The sequence below is a fragment of the Thalassophryne amazonica genome, chromosome 11 (genome assembly GCF_902500255.1).
Source record: "Thalassophryne amazonica chromosome 11, fThaAma1.1, whole genome shotgun sequence".
Lineage (NCBI taxonomy): Eukaryota > Metazoa > Chordata > Actinopteri > Batrachoidiformes > Batrachoididae > Thalassophryne > Thalassophryne amazonica.
The window spans coordinates 50,084,217-50,105,446 of record NC_047113.1 but is presented as its reverse complement, the minus strand read 5'-3'; positions in this window follow the sequence as shown (position 1 = coordinate 50,105,446).

Sequence of the window (21,230 nt, the reverse complement as noted above, 5' to 3'; positions counted from 1 at the left end):
ACGGACAACAGTTCTGGTGGACATTCCTGCAGTCAGCATGCCAATTGCACACTCCCTTAAAACTTGTGAAATTTCATACTATCTTCTTAAGTTAACTTATTTCAACAGTTCTTTTAGTCAGACAGGAAAGATTGTTATACCTGCTTTACATGTTTCGGCTACTTCCTGTAGCCTTCCTCAGAAGCATCACAAGATGGGGAAGGGACGTGTCTTATAGGCTGCTACTTCTTGATTTGGCCAGACAGCAGGGGGAACTTATGCCCCCTACTGTCTCACGTCTTCTCCAGGACGGCATCCCATGTATGTGATAGGGTGTAGGCCCCCTCATCCCGATTCATGCTTCTTGGACCTCGCTTGCGGATCTCGATGGCCTCTCTGATCCAGCGGTGGTATTTGTTGCTTTCAGCACATATGACCCTGGCATTGGTTCAGTCCATGATGTGATTTTTCCTCTTGCAATGGTCGGATATGGCTGATTTGAGATTTTCCTGCTCGCCTTGTTCTTTTATTGCTCTTGTTTGTCTATTGGCTGTCTCTTTTTCACATTCTTTTTGATGTTCATTTGTCCTTGTTCCAAATTGTCTCCCTGTCTCCCCAATGTATGTGTTGTTGCATGATAAGCATGGTATTTCATATATTACATCGCATTTGTGTTCTGGTTTTATCTTGTCCTTGTCCTTGTCCTTTAGTTAGGCCCACCTCCCACAGTATCTCCCGGGGTACCCGATCATACGCCTTCTCCAAGTCCACAAAACACATGTAGACTGGGTGGGCATACTCCCAGGCACCCTCCAGGACCCATCCATCCATCCATCCATTTTCTTCCGCTTTATCCGGAGTCGGGTCGCGGGGGCAGCAGCTCAAGCAAAGCTGCCCAGACCTCCCGATCCACACACACCTCCCCCAGCTCCTCCGGGGGAACCCCAAGGCGTTCCCAAGCCAGCCGAGAGATGTAGTCCCTCCAGCGTGTCCTGGGTCTTCCCCGGGGCCTCCTCCCAATGGGACATGCCCGGAACACCTCTCCAGCGAGGCGTCCAGGGGTATCCGGAAAAGATGCCAGAGCCACCTTAACTGACTCCTTTCGACGTGAAGGAGCAGCGGCTCGACTCCGAGCTCCTCCCGAGTGACCAAGCTCCTCACCCTATCTCTAAGGGAGCGCCCAGCCACCCTGCGGAGGAAACTCATCTCGGCCGCTTGTACTCGCGATCTTGTTCTTTCGGTCATGAGCCAAATCTCATGACCATAGGTGAGGATCGGAACGTAGATCGATCGGTAAATCGAGAGCTTTGCCCCCTTACTCAGCTCTCTCTTCACCACGACGGTCCGATACAGCGACCGTATCACTGCAGATGCTGCACCGATCCGTCTATTGATCTCACGCTCCATCCGTCCCTCACTCTCACGCTCTCCAGGACCCTTGTGAGAGTAAAGAGCTGGTCGGTTGTTCCACGACCAGAACGGAACCCGCATTGTTCCTCTTCAATCAGTGGTTCGAGGTCTTTACCAGGGAGGCTGAGTAGTGTGATGCCCCTGTAGTTGGCACACACTCTCTGGTCCCCCTTTTTAAATATGAGGACCACCACCCCAGTATGCCACTCCTTAGGCACTGTCCCAGACCTCAACGCAATGTTGATGAGATGTCTCATCCAAGGCAATCCCTCCATACCCAGAGCGTTCAGCATTTCTGGATGGATCTCATCGACCCCCGGGGCCTTGCCACTGCAGAGTTGTTTGACTACCTCAGTGACTTCCACCAGGGAAACTGATGAAAATCCTCCATCAGCTTCCAGCTCTGCCCCTACTATAGAGGGTGCTCCGGTCTGATGCAGGAGTTCCTCAGGATTACATCCTCGGTTGAGGTCAACAGAGTCCCATCCTTACTGTAGACAGTGTTCAGTGTAGTTTTGCCTATTTGACTCTTACTTATACTTCTTACAGAAGTGTTTTTTTTTTCCTTTTCCTTATTGTTTATGCACCAACACCACCAGAGCAAATATGTGAGAATGTACTTGGCAATAAAACTGATTCTTGACATTTGTCTCTGCAGTTTGGACAAGATTCAGTCCATCTCTGAAGCTAATCATGGCTCATCAGTTCTATCAGTGTCACTGGAGTATCAATCATGTGATGATGCAGGGAAGTGGAACAATAAAATGATAAACTGGATAAAATGATCCACAAGGTTTTACAAGCTCAGACAGATCTGGAGCATTTAACAAATAATGAATTGTCCAGTTCAGCTGGGAGTGCTGTTGACTGTGGCAGTGAACCATGTAATAGAATTATGGCGTTATCAAAGAGTTCTTTCTGAGTCTTTTCATGTTGATCTTTTAAAATTAGCTGCAGGGCTCATGCTCATGTACTTCTCCCATCATATGTGGAATACAAGTCTGAATTAAAGTCTCAACTTTTAAAAATGCATAACAGGTTAGTGTTAATTAAACACCACCTCAATAAAAAACAGATAGAAAAACACCTCCGTGTTGATAACCATTTGTAAAAACCAGGCGGCTTTTGATGGCTTTCAGTTGAGTGAGTATCTGAGAAATTCTTTAACAGCTAGACATGTTCCAACTTGTCCTTAAGGCTTCCAACGGAGGTGTTTTTCCTGTGGCGGCCGTCCGCACGTCTTTCATTACAAAATCTCCTTTAACAGTGGAATGTCCGGATAAACTGCTGATCCCGACCTCTTCTGAAAGTTCTCTGTTCTCTCACGACGTCCTGGGTCAACAGAGGCTTAAATTTGGAGGTTTTCAGCTCGAAACAGGCTGACGACGGCACCTGGGAGCGCTGCGCGATGTCCCGCTCCGGGGGAAGTCCTTAAAGCGACAGCAACACTCCATAATCTCTCATCAGCCATTAACATTTTCACCGAAAACCAGCTGAATTTCTCGAATGGTGTCCACTTCAATGTGCCTCACAGGTTCTGAAAAAATTTTGATCAAGCAAATCACCAGTCTCTCAGGAAGTTCCCAGACAAAAGAAATCCGACGAGAGGGGTGGACCACTCCTCACTCAACGCCTGCCCACAGGCGAATGACGCAACCGACAGGCGTGAAAAAACTCACGCATGCGCACGAGGGTTCAAGGTTGGCTGATGTAATCGCACGTGATTCAAATCCATATAGTTTTGAAAAAAATAAAAAGGTAGGATACTTTTCTAGTAGACCTCGTATATATATATATATATATATATATATATATATATATATATATATGAGGTCTGTTAGAAAAGTATCCGACCTTTTTATTTTTTGCAAAAACCTGATAGATTTGAATCACGTGTGCTTGCATGAGCCAACCTTGAACCTTTGTGCACATGCGTGAATTTTTTCACGCCTGTCGATTACGTCATTTCCTGGTAAGCAGCCTTTGTGTGCGGATGGGTGTAGTCTCTAGTCGGATTTTCTTTGCAAGGAAAATGGCGGAATGACTGGAGCAGCGCGACTGCATCAAATTTTGCCAGCAACTGGGCGACAGCCAGGTGGAAACCATTTGGATTATTCAGACAGCTTTCGGTGATGATCCTATGGGCATCACACAGATTAAGGAGCGGTACAACCGGTTTAAAGACGGCAGCACAACGGTGGAGAGCGAGCCACGCTCTGGTCGGCCATCAACATGCTGAAATGACCAGATCATTTCCAAAGTGAACGCTGTGGTGATGTGGGACCGTCATGTGACTATCCGAGAAATTGCAGAAGAGGTGGACATCAGCACTTTTTCGGCACATTCCACTGTGACAGAAGATTTGGCCATGAAAAGAGTTGCAGCGAAATTCATGCCGATGACTTCGGCACGAAGCTGCTGATGGAGCAAAAGCACCTCCGTGTTGAAGTCTTACAGGACATGCTGGACTCCGAAAAGTGATGCCCACCTCTGCCAGGACCAACTGCATCAGGGAAAAATGAGTTGTATGTCATTTATCAATTTCTTTTTAAAAACAAGACTGTGTGCATTATCAAAAAGAAAATAAACCTCAGAAAATGAAAACACGTGATAAATAATCTACATTAAATAATAATACTATTTCATTCATAACAGTAATCACTTATTGATAGAGTTTTCTATATATTGTCAATATTATTATCAAATATTAATGTCTTTGTCTTTACTTTGATGATTATTAATGCCTTTACTTTGATGAACTGCCTTTGATCTTGTTTTTGATTCCGTTCTCTATTTTCCATATATACATATATGCATGTGTGAGAGTTCATGCACCATTATTCTTCTAAATAATCGCTCATTGTCAAAGCAGAAATATACACTGAACTGTTGAAGTAATTAGAACTCCCATGAGAAAAGTAACATTTGTTGGTGAATGAATGCGCAGACTGTTTTGCTAGCGCTATGTTTTTGTTGAGCACAGATTAATATTTCGGCCTTGAGCAGAGAATAACACAGCCTATACACTAGTTCGAGGCTGGCGCTGTAATGTGTCAATTTGAAGAACAATTACTATCTGTCTGAGGGCGCCTTCCAGGTGCGAAGTGATACAAGTAAGAATTGACTGAAGAAACGCAGCTGTGCCTTGTATGTTGTTTTGTAATATGTCTGTGTGCAATAAATTCAGGAGCAGAGTGAGCGGGCCCTTCAGAGCTGACTGACGGACAGTGACGAGGGATCATGCTGGCTCTCCCTGATCAGGAAATGAAATTCAGTCTCTAGTGTGATCATTCTTTGTGTTAGTTAACTTAGTTACAGATTTCAACTCTGACATCTTGGTCCTTCGAAAGCCGGGTGCCAATAGACCAGTTGGTCGGCCCGTGACAGAGAACCCCGTTGGAAGACCGTGGCCACAGCCGGGACTAGTTCCCGCAGACCGTTTTCCGGGGGGGCGGGTCTCCTCCCTAACGGGTCGACGCTTGCCGGGGTGAAGGCATGCAGACTTCAGCGGTGACAGAGTGTGATCACGGGTGAGACTGCTTTTCTTTATGTACACGTGTGTGCGTGTGGCCGGGACCACCGCGAGGAAAAACCCCGTAATGTCTTTTTTGGTTTGTCTCTTGGCTTAAACACTGTAAGGCGTGAGGCTAAGGCCTGGCTGTAAAGCGTTAAATTTTACTCTCTGGGAGAGAAAGAGAAAAGTCAGGTGGCGCAGTGGTTAAAGACCATCTGTTACAGAGCCGCGTGCTCGCGCTGCATTTCCCGCTGTGTCAGACACCTGATGTGGCTGTTGACTCCAGATTGAGCCGGCAGCCGTTACAATTGGCAATTAAAAGAAGCAAGAGACAACTGAAAGACCACTTTCGGGTCCAGAACAGCGCGTAAAAAACTGTACAGTGTTAGGTCGGTGAAACCTTCGGTGGACGAGCCGTAAAATTCTGGGAATAATCGTTCCCTTAATATTGTCCACAGGAAATATTTAAAAAAACGGTTGGTGCAGAGCAGTGATAACAGCGGAGTTAAAACGTGATAACAGCTGAAGTGCGGCGGTGTGAATGTGTTTGTGTGAATGTGTTTTTATGAATGAGAATGTTCACAACTGAATCGTGGGGTGGTCTGGCATCTGTTTTAACAGGCAGACATTAAACGAAGCCACCTGAATTGTGAAGTAATTTGTGGACATTCTATACGCACCACACCTGTTTGCAAGCCTACGAGTCTGGAAAGAAGCCTTAAGCAAGGTCTCCCACCTCTCAGAGGTCGAAGTGGTGACACTTTTTAGGCTGACCTGCGACCAAACAGTGAAAAAAGTACAACAACCGTTCGTTTAGATCTCCCTATGAGATAACCCCACTAATGGCTAAAATGGGTAACTGTTGTTGTTTTCACAGCAAACATGACACACAGCCACAGTCTAATGATTTTTAGTACATGGAGATTAAATATCCAGGGTCATCTAAACACTTAAAAATGTGAGGAAGAAATGTATTTTGCAGGAAAGGGCAAAGGTCAGCGCCACAGAGCAGCCAGAGGCAAACCCCGTGGGCGTGAAACAAAGAGGAAAATTGACATGTTGGAAGTGTGGGAAGAATGGACACTTTGCTCGTGAATGTACACACTCGCAAAAATAAGGAGTGCTCTGTTTTCAACATGAATTTTTTTTATATACATATAAGGTTGCAGTTCTTTCTTTTCTAGAAGATTATACTTATCAATTTTTCCTTACTTTTATTCTGCTGTTGCTATATAGACAGATTTGGCCTCATGTATCAACGTGCGTACGGCGATATTTGAGCGTATATGGGGTGTACGCCAAAACGGCTGCGCTACTTGGCATTTATCAATGTGGTCGTTGGCGTACGCTGCGCTGAAAATATACACCAGAAATTAGACACCAAAATGAACCAGCGCTGGAATCCACATAAAAATGAAAATTATCAACAGATAAACAGTGCCATTATACAAATCAATGCATATGTTACATAAATAACACTTTCCTGATTATACTACATAATAGTACAAATTCCGCTTTTGCAGGATTGCTGGTCTATCGAGCACGATCCGTGGCCACAGCGCTGACTGCAAAGAAAGCTCGCCTTTTTCTCCACAGCCTGGAGCCAGAGCAGCGCTGAGCTTAACTTTATGTGGTGTGATCGTTTTAGACAATGAAATTGATAATTACAACTGTAGTGTTCTCATTCCCTTCGCCTGTGCTGCAATCAGGTTTTGTTTTCTCCATTCGTTTGTCACAATAAAATAAATAAAGAAATACATTTTAAGAATAAAGAAATCCGAAAAATTAGGCGTGTCTTATTAATTGAGCGAGCAAATATCCACATCAAGAATTATTGACATGTGAAAAGACAATACAGTGGTCCCTCGCTATAACGCGGTTCACCTTTCGCGGCCTCGTCGTTTCGCGGATTTCTTTAGTCCAATTTTGCATGCCTTTTTTACACTGCATTGTGTTCTGCATGTCTGCTTATAAGAATCTTCTTGCCCACAAGAAAAAAAGAGCGCCAACAACTACTCATAACTGTGTTTGTCACTCGGAAACAGACACATGCAGCGAGGTGTGAGTGGAAAAAGGCGCAGCGCCAGGACGAAGAGGCGCGATCAGAGGATCTGTGAAATACTTGTCAGTCACTACTAATAATTTCTTATGTGTCCAACTGCGTAGGTTGATTGTTAAAATTAAATTTGTTAGTTCTAAAAGCCATCATAATTATTTATAGGAAAACGTTCTATTTTTATTTCTCAAACAAATGTTTGGGCCTGAAAACAGTTTGGTCTTATTTTTCTAATAAGGTTTGAACTTTGAGAGTGTTTACACATGAGAGAAAAGTGAGAAAATATTCATGCCTGATTGAGAAAGTGTATAAAGTGGTTTTACAGCTTTGAAACGTCTATAATAATTGTAAAAAATAACGCTGACTACGTCGCAGTTTCGCGTATTACGGGCTATTTTTTAGAACATAACTCCCGCGATAAACGAGGGACCACTGTAACACTTTTTTGATTATACTACAAAACAATTGATACGACGGCCGCTTTTGACGCTCTATTGGCACGCGTCATGATTGGTGGAGTTCTTTTTCTTTGCCGTCTTCCTGGCTTCCATGTCGTAAAATGAGGGTGTGTCTGAAGCGGAGTCTGAATATTTATGGGCGTCTTTATTATAATTATGAGTTTTCACCCGCCGCATTTATCAAGGTCACGTCAGGCGTATGCCGGAAATGGGCAGGTGCGCACTGCTTGATACATGTCACGGCAACTTTGGTGTACTTCAAATTTACACTGTAAATTTACGCCACAAGTGCGCAACTTTGATACATGAGGCCCATTGTGTGTAATTATTGTGAATGGTTTTAGATAAAAGTGTCAAGGTCACAGTTGCTGGCTCCTCAAACATTTTAAAGTGTGGAGTTACGATACTGAGAAATAAGTGCACATTAATCAGTTTTGTACGTGTATATGAGTGTGAGTTGGTATCCAGGGTAAAAGATAGAGTATTTTGAGGGAGAATTCTGAAATAGATCTGTTGATGAAATAAAACTTTTCAGCTTGTTAAGATGATAACTCAAAGACAATAAATACTATCATCTTCCTACTTTCCATATTGAATGATCATGTAACTGGGATGAAGTGGTTAAAATATGGTTGATTTTTGTACACTGGATAAGATGTAAAAGTTAGTTAATTTTGCCTACTTAACAGATTTTAAGCAAAGCTGATCAAGATTATATTTCAGTAGAGTGATTAATGATTGGACTTATTGTTGTGTGATATATTTTTGTGTGGTGTTGGTTTGAAATTTGTGTGGGTTGATTCTTTTCTGTCTGGGGGAAAAGAAGAAAATTCAGACTCACTGCTTTAAATGAACATTGCAGTATTTGGCCAATCTTGCCTCAGTAATCATGAATGAGCTACTGTGGAACTGACCACTTAGATCAATGAGTTCCAGCGGGTATTCATGAACTTGCTGGAAACGGGCTCATCTAGGCAATGAAGACTTTGGGTTATAAAACATTTCTATGAATCAGTTCCCCAGTATACGAGGTCTACTAGAAAAGTATCCTACCTTTTTATTTTTTTCAAAAACTATATGGATTTGAATCACGTGCGATTACATCAGCTAACCTTGAACCCTCGTGCGCATGCGTGAGTTTTTTCACGCCTGTTGGTTGCGTCATTCGCCTGTGGGCAGGCTTTGAGTGAGGAGTGGTTCACCCCTCTCATCGGATTTCTTTTGTCTGGGAACTTCCTGATAGACTGGTGCTTTGCTTGATCAAAATTTTTTCAGAACCTGTGAGGCACATCGAAGTGGACACCATTCGAGAAATTCAGCTGGTTTTCGGTGAAAATTTTAACGGCTGATGAGAGATTATGGAGTGTTACTGTCGCTTTAAGGACTTCCCACGGAGCAGGACATCGCGCAGCGCTCCCAGGCGCCGTCGTCAGCCTGTTTCGAGCTGAAAACCTCCAAATTTAAGCCTCTGTTGACCCAGGACGTCGTGAGAGAACAGAGAACTTTCAGAAGAGTTTGGGATCAGCAGTTTATCCGGACATTCCACTGTTAAAGGAGATTTTGTAATGAAAGACGTGCGGATGGATTGGCGCGTTGGCAGGCAGCCGGCGCGGTGCGCCGCCACAGGGAAAACACCGCCATGTTGATAACCATTTGTAAAAACCAGGCGGCTCAGCAGAGTGAGTATCTGATAAATTGTTTAACAGTTGAACATGTTCCAACTTGTCCTTAAGGCTTCCAACGGAGGTGTTCTTTCTGTGGCGGCGTGCCGCGCCGGCTGCCTGCCGACGCGCCAATCCGTCCTCACGTCTTTCATTACAAAATCTCCTTTAACAGTGGAATGTCTGGATAAACTGCTGATCCCGACCTCTTCTGAAAGTTCTCTGTTCTCTCACGACGTCCTAGGTCAACAGAGGCTTAAATTTGGAGGTTTTCAGCTCGAAACAGGCTGATGACGGCGCCTGGGAGCGCTGCGCGACGTCCTGCTCCGTGGGAAGTCCTTAAAGCGACAGTAACACTCCATAATCTCTCATTAGCCGTTAAAATTTTCACCAAAAACCACCTGAATTTCTCGAATGGTGTCCACTTCGATGTGCCTCACAGGTTCTGAAAAAATTTTGATCAAGCAAAGCGCCAGTCTCTCAGGAAGTTCCCAGACAAAAGAAATCCGACGAGAGGGGTGGACCACTCCCCACTCAAAGCCTGCCCACAGGCGAATGACGCAACCGACAGGCGTGAAAAAACTCACGCATGCACGAGGGTTCAAGGTTGGCTGATGTAATCGCACGTGATTTAAATCCATATAGTTTAAAAAAAAAATAAAAAGGTCGGATACTTTTCTAATAGACCTCGTACATATTAAATACTGCTAAAAGATTGAAAAATTGTCGACTGACTGATCCACTAATTATTTTTGATGACATAACAGACAGAAGGGAGCAGTGGTTGTGGTAGATTCTCTGAGGACTATTAAAAAACTGATTGAGAGACTGTGATTGCATACCCGGTTCTTGACCTCCGGGCCCCAAACAGCCTGACAGAAGGATGGCGAAAGAAAAAGAAGAAAAAAGTCTCCTATCAGTCCACTGTAATTAACAGTTCCATTGTGTTCTACGTGTCTACATGTGTGTATAATATGTTGCGTGTACTGTAACACAGGTCTTCTTTGGACCTGTGGACGTTTTTTGGGTTTTATTTGAGAAGAGTTGGGTTATTTTGCTTGTTTGTTTGTAGCAGTTGTGGGATTCTGTTCCTGGTCTGGGTGTTGGAGGAGGAGCGTGTATACACACAGCTGCTGAGGGAAGCTCTAAATCAGGGTGGGCAACGAGGGCCGAGACAGTGCAGGTTTTCCTTGCAACCAGTCACCTCAGCAGGTGGGTGCTGATGAGCTTCTCCTCTGAACATAAACACCTGATAGTCAATGAAATCACCTGCTGAGACACCTTATCTTTAATGAAATCACCTGCTGAGGTGATTGGTAGAAAGGAAAACCTGCAGTGTTTTGGCCCTTCATGGCACATGATTGCCCACCTCTGCTCTAAATGCTCACTTCCCTCCTCCTCCCCCTGCTGCTCCACACCCCCACAACTTGAGAAGTTGAGAAACACTGCAGCAATGTTTTGTTGTGCTTTAACACATAAGATACAGGGGTTTTACATGTAATTGATACTAGTGTTTTAAAAGTGTTTGTTACTGTTAAATTTAGAGAGATATTGTTTATTTGATGTAATCAATTCCAGCTTTAATGTTGTTTTGCATTACGTTGCATTGACTTTACCAAATACATTCAGTGTTCTATTTTTTGAAGCGTGGTTTGTTTTGGGAACAAAGTGTAATTTATCACTCCAGCCGAAGAGCAGAGCAGAAGGTTGTACAGTGTGTGAACAGTAGAACTATGTTGATTATTGTAACATGTTTATAGTGCTCCTGTTGAAAGCGTTAATGTTGGTGAGGGTGAACTGACAGCAATGTAGAAGCAACAAATAATAATAATTCAATATTTTGATCATCCTGTGTTCTGACTGAAATAATGTGAACTCTCATGAGATGCAACTAACCCCTGCTGCAAATCAAATAAGAAGCTGCAGGCTTTCATGAAGCACTGATGACCAATGAAGTGCTTATTAATTATCAGTTGATGTATGCAGATTAAGTTAGGCCTTAAAGGATAGAGATTGTTGGACAACTTTTCACATGATTACACTATGTAACAAATTTTATTTTTGTTTTGTTCCTGTGTACACAGTGTGTTTTCCTAACCTGTTATGCCTTAAATAAATAGAAAATAGCTGTTATTCCACACAAACTTTGCTTCTGTGATCAGGACAATGATATTTTGAAATTTGTCTGTTTTCAAGAATATTCTCGATTTGCCTTCACTACTACTGAGTAGTCTTCTAGAATATTCTTTAACTGCTAGAACTATCCAGAATTTTCTAGAAGTTTCCAGAATTATCTAGAAATTTCAAGAAACTTTTAGTACTTTCTAGAACATAAAAAAAAAAAATCAAAAGTTTGTGCTGAATGTAGTCATTTATCCATAGACTTTAGACATAAGCAGTTGAAATATAACACTTAGAAGCCAGGAACAAAAATTGTGTTAGTGTTATTGTCCATCCTGACCCATAGTTATTCCTGCGAACCAAACATTGTTCATGTATCAGATTCTGTCATTATTTCTATTTATTATTGGCGTTTAAGCATTTGATTAATCCAACAGTTCTATTCTGGGATAAACTGCTAAAAGATACTTCAATTCACTTTCAATGATCCTGCATGTTTGATGTTCTGTGCAATTAAAGCTGTTTAGACATGACACCTCTTAATGGGTGTTCCCCCACCCCTTGGAATCCCTGCCCAGTATGGAAGGCTGCGAGCCCATGATGGGTAAGATCCCATCTTAAACCCTGGGACAACCTAAGGCAGGCCCAGTCACGATTACTCGACCTTGTCTCTGTGACGCTCTGATTCACTAGGACACAAGGATATGGCACTGGGGTACTGTGGTGGGGTCAAATTTGCTCGTATGCCTACATAATAGGCAGTGTATTGATCTAATTGGAGTACTGGATCATTGTCGGGAATTGATTTGTCATATTAAGATTGGCCTGCACATAATAATCGATATTAATCAATGCTTATCATTCATCCAATCAATCAATTTTTGCAAATTAATGCGTCACAATGTCCACCAAACCGCTGATGGTGTGTATGCCTGATCCTTAAACAAACCAGTCCTACCCTGCAGCCTTTTCAAGTGGGCAGCTGTCGTAAGTCATGGCTGGAATGGTTGGACTGGTTAATACTCATTTTGTGACGTTTGGATTTCAGGCATATGCAAAAATTACTGCAGAGCATGTCTAATTTGTGCAAAGCACAACCCACAGGGTAATGAGAAACCTAAACGAGGGAAATTTCCAACCCCTCAATACCCGTTTCAAACGATCCATATGGATTTTATTGAATAGAACCAATGTGAAGGGAAAAAATATTGCCTAGTATTGATTGATGCATATAGCAAATGGGTAGAGGTGTTCCCTGTTAAACATGCAGATGCTCTAACAGTTGCAAAGATACTTTGTAGAGACATAATTCCAAGACATGGACTACCTGAAACAATGTACAGTGATAATGGTACACATTTTGTAAATAAAATCATCCAACATTTGACAGAACATTTGAAAATAAATGCAAAAACACACTGTGCTTGCCATCCTCAAAGTGCAGGTTTAGTGGAAAGAACAAATGGGACAATTAAAAGTAAGCTCAGAAAATGTATGGAAGAAACAGGAAAAAACTGGGTTTATTGTTTGGATTTGGTGAAACTGTACATACATATAACACCCAACTCAGAGACGTTCAAAGTTTTGTATGGCAGGCCCTACAGAATACAAGATTTACAGAAAATAGCTGGGCCTGATAGTGAGGATGAGGGATTAGTTGATTATATGAGACGTGTGTTATCCCATAAGAATGTCATACACGCTAACAATCAATCAATCAATCAATCAATCAATTTTTTTTTAATATAGCGCCAAATCACAACAAACAGTTGCCCCAAGGCGCTTTATATTGTAAGGCAAGGCCATACAATAATTATGTAAAACCCAAACGGTCAAAACAACCCCCTGTGAGCAAGCACTTGGCTACAGTGGGAAGGAAAAACTCCCTTTTAACAGGAAGAAACCTCCAGCAGAACCAGGCTCAGGGAGGGGCAGTCTTCTGCTGGGACTGGTTGGGGCTGAGGGAGAGAACCAGGAAAAAGACATGCTGTGGAGGGGAGCAGAGATCGATCACTAATGATTAAATGCAGAGTGGTGCATACAGAGCAAAAAGAGAAAGAAACAGTGCATCATGGGAACCCCCCCAGCAGTCTACGTCTATAGCAGCATAACTAAGGGATGGTTCAGGGTCACCTGATCCAGCCCTAACTATAAGCTTTAGCAAAAAGGAAAGTTTTAAGCCTAATCTAAAAGTAGAGAGGGTGTCTGTCTCCCTGATCTGAATTGGGAGCTGGTTCCACAGGAGAGGAGCCTGAAAGCTGAAGGCTCTGCCTCCCATTCTACTCTTACAAACCCTAGGAACTACAAGTAAGCCTGCAGTCTGAGAGCGAAGCGCTCTATTGGGGTGATATGGTACTACGAGGTCCCTAAGATAAGATGGGACCTGATTATTCAAAACCTTATAAGTAAGAAGAAGAATTTTAAATTCTATTCTAGAATTAACAGGAAGCCAATGAAGAGAGGCCAATATGGGTGAGATATGCTCTCTCCTTCTAGTCCCCGTCAGTACTCTAGCTGCAGCATTTGAATTAACTGAAGGCTTTTTAGGGAACTTTTAGGACAACCTGATAATAATGAATTACAATAGTCCAGCCTAGAGGAAATAAATGCATGAATTAGTTTTTCAGCATCACTCTGAGACAAGACCTTTCTGATTTTACAGATATTGCGTAAATGCAAAAAAGCAGTCCTACATATTTGTTTAATATGCGCTTTGAATGACATATCCTGATCAAAAATGACTCCAAGATTTCTCACAGTATTACTAGAGGGCAGGGTAATGCCATCCAGAGTAAGGATCTGGTTAGACACCATGTTTCTAAGATTTGTGGGGCCAAGTACAATAACTTCAGTTTTATCTGAGTTTAAAAGCAGGAAATTAGAGGTCATCCATGTCTTTATGTCTGTAAGACAATCCTGCAGTTTAGCTAATTGGTGTGTGTCCTCTGGCTTCATGGATAGATAAAGCTGGGTATCATCTGCGTAACAATGAAAATTTAAGCAATACCGTCTAATAATACTGCCTAAGGGAAGCATGTATAAAGTGAATAAAATTGGTCCTAGCACAGAACCTTGTGGAACTCCATAATTAACTTTAGTCTGTGAAGAAGATTCCCCATTTACATGAACAAATTGTAATCTATTAGACAAATATGATTCAAACCACCGCAGCGCAGTGCCTTTAATACCTATGGCATGCTCTAATCTCTGTAATAAAATTTTATGGTCAACAGTATCAAAAGCAGCACTGAGGTCTAACAGAACAAGCACAGAGATGAGTCCACTGTCCGAGGCCATAAGAAGATCATTTGTAACCTTCACTAATGCTGTTTCTGTACTATGATGAATTCTAAAACCTGACTGAAACTCTTCAAATAGACCATTCCTCTGCAGATGATCAGTTAGCTGTTTTACAACTACCCTTTCAAGAATTTTTGAGAGAAAAGGAAGGTTGGAGATTGGCCTATAATTAGCTAAGATAGCTGGGTCAAGTGATGGCTTTTTAAGTAATGGTTTAATTACTGCCACCTTAAAAGCCTGTGGTACATAGCCAACTAACAAAGACAGATTGATCATATTTAAGATCGAAGCATTAAATAATGGTAGGGCTTCCTTGAGCAGCCTGGTAGGAATGGGGTCTAATAAACATGTTGATGGTTTGGATGAAGTAACTAATGAAAATAACTCAGACAGAACAATCGGAGAGAAAGAGTCTAACCAAATACCGGCATCACTGAAAGCAGCCAAAGATAACGATACGTCTTTGGGATGGTTATGAGTAATTTTTTCTCTAATAGTTAAAATTTGTTAGCAAAGAAAGTCATGAAGTCATTACTAGTTAAAGTTAATGGAATACTCAGCTCAATAGAGCTCTGACTCTTTGTCAGCCTGGCTACAGTGCTGAAAAGAAACCTGGGGTTGTTCTTATTTTCTTCAATTAGTGATGAGTAGAAAGATGTCCTAGCTTTGCTTTACGGAGGGCTTTTTTATAGAGCAACAGACTCTTTTTCCAGGCTAAGTGAAGATCTTCTAAATTAGTGAGACGCCATTTCCTCTCCAACTTACGGGTTATCTGCTTTAAGCTACGAGTTTGTGAGTTATACCACGGAGTCAGGCACTTCTGATTTAAAGCTCTCTTTTTTAGAGGAGCTACAGCATCCAAAGTTGTCTTCAATGAGGATGTAAAACTATTGACGAGATACTCTATCTCACAGAGTTTACGTAGCTACTCTGCACTGTGTTGGTATATGGCATTAGAGAACATAAAGAAGGAATCATATCCTTTAACCTAGTTACAGTGCTTTCTGAAAGACTTCTAGTGTAATGAAACTTATTCCCCACTGCTGGGTAGTCCATCAGAGTAAATGTAAATGTTATTAAGAAATGATCAGACAGAAGGGAGTTTTCAGGGAATACTGTTAAGTCTTCTATTTCCATACCATAAGTCAGAACAAGATCTAAGATATGATTAAAGTGGTGGGTGGACTCATTTACTTTTTGAGCAAAGCCAATAGAGTCTAATAATACATTAAATGCAGTGTTAAGGCTGTCATTCTCAGCATCTGTGTGGATGTTAAAATCGCCCACTATAATTATCTTATCTGAGCTAAGCACTAAGTCAGACAAAAGGTCTGAAAATTCACAGAGAAACTCACAGTAACAACCAGGTGGACGATAGATAATAACAAATAAAACTGGTTTTTGGGACTTCCAATTTGGATGGACAAGACTAAGAGTCAAGCTTTCAAATGAATTAAAGCTCTGTCTGGGTTTTTGATTAATTAATAAGCTGGAATGGAAGATTGCTGCTAATCCTCCGCCCCGGCCCATGCTACGAGCATTCTGACAGTTAGTGTGACTCAGGGGTGTTGACTCATTTAAACTAACATATTCATCCTGCTGTAACCAGGTTTCTGTAAGGCAGAATAAATCAATATGTTGATCAATTATTATATCATTTACCAACAGGGACTTAGAAGAGAGAGACCTAATGTTTAATAGACCACATTTAATTGTTTTAGTCTGTGGTGCAGTTGAAGGTGCTATATTATTTTTTCTTTTTGAATTTTTATGCTTAAATAGATTTTTGCTGGTTATTGGTAGTCTGGGAGCAGGCACCGTCTCTACGGGGATGGGGTAATGAGGGGATGGCAGGGGGAGAGAAGCTGCCAGACAAGATACCAGACTCTCCTATTTCTGTGCAGGGCCCTGAGAATCAGATCCAGATTGACGACTGGGTGCTGATAAAGACTATTAAGAGAAAGAACTGGTCATCTCCGAGGTGGGAAGGTCCATTTCAAGTGCTGCTAACCACCCCCACTGCAGTGAAAATTGCAGAGAGGTCATCTTGGGTGCATTACCCTGACCTCTAGTAATACTGTGAGAAATCTTGGAGTCATTTTTGATCAGGATATGTCATTCAAAGCGCATATTAAACAAATATGTAGGACTGCTTTTTTGCATTTACGCAATATCTCTAAAATCAGAAAGGTCTTGTCTCAGAGTGATGCTGAAAAACTAATTCATGCATTTATTTCCTCTAGGCTGGACTATTGTAATTCATTATTATCAGGTTGTCCTAAAAGTTCCCTAAAAAGCCTTCAGTTAATTCAAAATGCTGCAGCTAGAGTACTGACGGGGACTAGAAGGAGAGAGCATATCTCACCCATATTGGCCTCTCTTCATTGGCTTCCTGTTAATTCTAGAATAGAATTTAAAATTCTTCTTCTTACTTATAAGGTTTTGAATAATCAGGTCCCATCTTATCTTAGGGACCTCGTAGTACCATATCACCCCAATAGAGCGCTTCGCTCTCAGACTGCAGGCTTACTTGTAGTTCCTAGGGTTTGTAAGAGTAGAATGGGAGGCAGAGCCTTCAGCTTTCAGGCTCCTCTCCTGTGGAACCAGCTCCCAATTCAGATCAGGGAGACAGACACCCTCTCTACTTTTAAGATTAGGCTTAAAACTTTCCTTTTTGCTAAAGCTTATAGTTAGGGCTGGATCAGGTGACCCTGAACCATCCCTTAGTTATGCTGCTATAGACGTAGACTGCTGGGGGGTTCCCATGATGCACTGTTTCTTTCTCTTTTTGCTCTGTATGCACCACTCTGCATTTAATCATTAGTGATTGATCTCTGCTCCCCTCCACAGCATGTCTTTTTCCTGGTTCTCTCCCTCAGCCCCAACCAGTCCCAGCAGAAGACTGCCCCTCCCTGAGCCTGGTTCTGCTGGAGGATTCTTCCTGTTAAAAGGGAGTTTTTCCTTCCCACTGTAGCCAAGTGCTTGCTCACAGTTTTGACCATTGGGGTTTTACATAATTATTGTATGGCCTTGCCTTACAATATAAAGCGCCTTGGGGCAACTGTTTGTTGTGATTTGGCGCTATATAAAAAAATTGATTGATTGATTGATTGAGCTATCCCACTGAAAAAGACAAAGATACCTCAAAGATCCCGAACTAGACAAGGGAGCGACGTGTAACAGTGACGGCTGATGGCCTATAGGCCCAACAATGGCTGGAAGCACGTCAGAGACAGAGACAGAGAGTGACCAGGAGTGAACACAGACAAAGACCAGAGGTTGAAGCAGACACCAGGGTCCTGAAGCAGAGGAGTAACCAGCTGTGACCAAGGTCAGGCCTGTTAACATGAACCAGGATCAGAAGCAGACGTACTACAAGCTTGAAATACAACACTGACATGACCAGACCAGGAGACAGAAGCAGACGAAACTGCATCTTTGAGAACGGGAGACAAGAGAATCCTGTTCTATTCCTGTGCACCTGTGTTTGAAGAAAACGTCAAGAACAGGGCACAGAACAAAGTACATGACACGTTATTTTAATTCCACTTGCAGCATGCCTTATCCATACTGATGATAGTACAGATTTATGCACTACAGCTGAAGGGAAATAATATAAAAAGAGTTCCAGATTCCCTCAGTCCCTTGTTGAACTGAACTGAGACTGTGAACTGTCCCCTTCAGCCCCTAAACCCAGACAAACTGCACCTTTTGAACTGTCACCAAAGAAAGAAGACATCTTTAAGACCAGAACTGTAGTTTCTCTCTGTCCCTTGGAAAAGAAAAAAAAAAAAACAACACAGGGACAGAAGGAGAGAAATATCAACAGGTTGTTCAAAACACTGTTTTAGCCATGGAGAGCTTTGCTGCCAGAGCAGGATGCAAACTTCGCACCCTGATGATTGATTTTGACAATTATTGCTGTGATTGTGACATTTACTGTGTGGTGGTATAAAAAAAATATATGAACCATGTTACAATTCAGACCAGAAGAAAGTGATACCTTTATTCAAATCAGGTGACAAGCATCTTTACTAACCAGAGTCCTGTGTCTTTCTAGTGTCGCAATTTTCAGAGATATTGGAAAAACTTTACAATAACAGATTGGATCAATTTATTGAACAACCCAACTTGCTTAATGATAGACAATACGGGTTTAGATGCAACAGAAGAGATTAATAAACATGTGGACCAAAGGAAAATAGTGATAGGATTATTTGTTGACATAAAAAAAAAGGCTTTTGACACAATCAATCACAACATATTATTTCAAAAGATGGAGCTTTATGGGATCAGAGAAGTGGCTTTGAATTGGATTAAAAGCTATTTACAAAACCGGAAACAGTTTGTTAAACTTGGGGACTGCTGTTCTTCACATCTGGACATCGTTTGTGGAGTTCTTTAGGGTTCTGTGTTGGCACCGAAGTTATTCATATTGTATATCAATGATTTTTGTAAAGTCTCGGATCTGTTTAGAGCAGTCCTCTTTGCAGATGTTAGAAACTTATTTTGTTCAGGGGATAATTTGCAACAATTACTAGATGATTTGGGATCAGAAAAGATAAAGTTGAAGAGATGGTTCGATTTGAACAAACTGTCACTAAATTGGTCTAAAAATTAAAATAATGTTATTTGGAAACTATAAAAAAGATGGACGAATACAATTAAACATACAGGGGGTAAATATGGAACCTGTCAAAGAGAACAAGTCGTCAGGTGTGGTCATCGATGGCAGGATCAACTGGAAAGCACAAATTCAACATAGTCAAAAGAAAGTATCAAAAAGTACAGCAATATTAAGCAGGGCAAAGCACATTCTTGATGATAAATCACTACATACTCCGTATTGCACATTGACTGCACCTAACTTGACTTGGTGCAAGTATGGGGCAATACCTACAAAACTACAGTACAACCATTATTCAACTTTCTAAAAGGGCATTAAGAATAATTCATAATTCAGGTTATCAGGATCATACCAATCCACTGTTTATTACATCACAGATTTTAAAACTTTGTGACATGATTTCATTTAAGACTGTTCGATTGATGTATAAAGTAAGAAAAAAAATTAAGCAAGTACCTCTCAGAATTCAAGGATATTTTATGAAACGAATATATAATTTAAGTGGTTTGTATCGTTTTAAAAATTGCGGGCGCAAGGATGACCAGGAAATGCTTCTGTGTCTATTTGCCAGAATAGACACAGAAAGCTACTCGGCGCATGCGCAGAAAGCGCCGACTTACAGTGGTAAACAGACGTCAGAAGGGAGTCTTCACCTCGAGTCAAAACAAACTAAAGAAGTCAAAAAGATGTCGAACGGAGGGATATCTGCACCACGATGACGACAGAAAATTTCCTACGACTCGTCGCTAATTGAAAACAGATACTTGAAACTTTACGGGTCTTTTGGTGGACTTTTTCCAAGGATTGTAAACTCTGGGATAGCTGTTAAGCGGCTAACGTTACGGAGGCTATCGTGCCGTTTTTTCAAAGTGCGGCGACGTGGAGCCAACGGAGCTTCGAGACGCCACAACTTCAATCAACAGCTCGAAAACCGTTCTGTGTTTCGCTTACCGACACCGTCAGGCGAAGAACAGCAGAGGTTCGGGCCTCGGTCGAGAGGAATTTTCCCCCCCTCTGCGAGCCGCGTCTTCGAGCATCGTGTGGAGAAACATGGCAGATGGTGACACGCGCCTGGCAGCAATGTGGCGGACTGCAGCGCTGAAATAATCACTCACTTCTGTTTTCTTTTTCTTTCACGTATTTGACTTAAATACAATTAAAACAACGGAAATCCGCTTACTTGTCGTTCTCCGGTGCTGGAAACAACTTTGCTTTAGTTCCAGCGGCTTCTTCCAAACACAGGCCAAAGAGTCGGCTGCGTCCCATTTCTGTTTTCATACTTTTTAATAGTTGGCGGACAAAACATTCGCATCGTTAATTAGGTATTGAGCACAATTTACATTTAAATTTACCGTGACTGGTGTATGATTAGTTGTGCGTGCTATTTTAAAAATCTTTGGTTTAATCGTTTTTGCTCGTTGGGAGAGGAAGCATCCCGTTGTTTACAAGCGTATACGGACGCGACTGTTGAGAAGGAAGAAGTTAATCCCCTTTTTTGCTTTCTTCATAGTTTTACTTTAAATATATAATGGACACATTTGGTACGAAATAGTTACATTGGTATCTGTTTACTTTCAGAAGCAGTTGTCTCATTTCTAAATCTGCAGATATTTAAGTGTTTATTAATATGCATAATTTGATCTGGATCTGCAGTTTTATCACACAGCACAATGCCACAGATGTCGCAAGATTTGAGGGAGCGTGCAGTTGGCATGCTGACAGCAGGAATGTCAACCAGAGCTGTTGCTCGTGTATTGAATGTTCATTTCTCTACCATAAGCCGTCTCCAAAGGCGTTTCAGAGAATTTGGCAGTACATCCAACCAGCCTCACAACCGCAGACCACGTGTAACCACACCAGCCCAGGACCTCCACATCCAGCATGTTCACCTCCAAGATCGTCTGAGACCAGCCACTCGGACAGCTGCTGAAACATTCGGTTTGCATAACCAAAGAATTTCTGCACAAACTATCAGAAACCGTCTCAGGGAAGCTCATCTGCATGCTCGTCGTCCTCATCGGGGTCTCGACCTGACTCCAGTTCGTCATCGTAACCGACTTGAGTGGGCAAATGCTCACATTCGCTGGCGTTTGGCAAGTTGGAG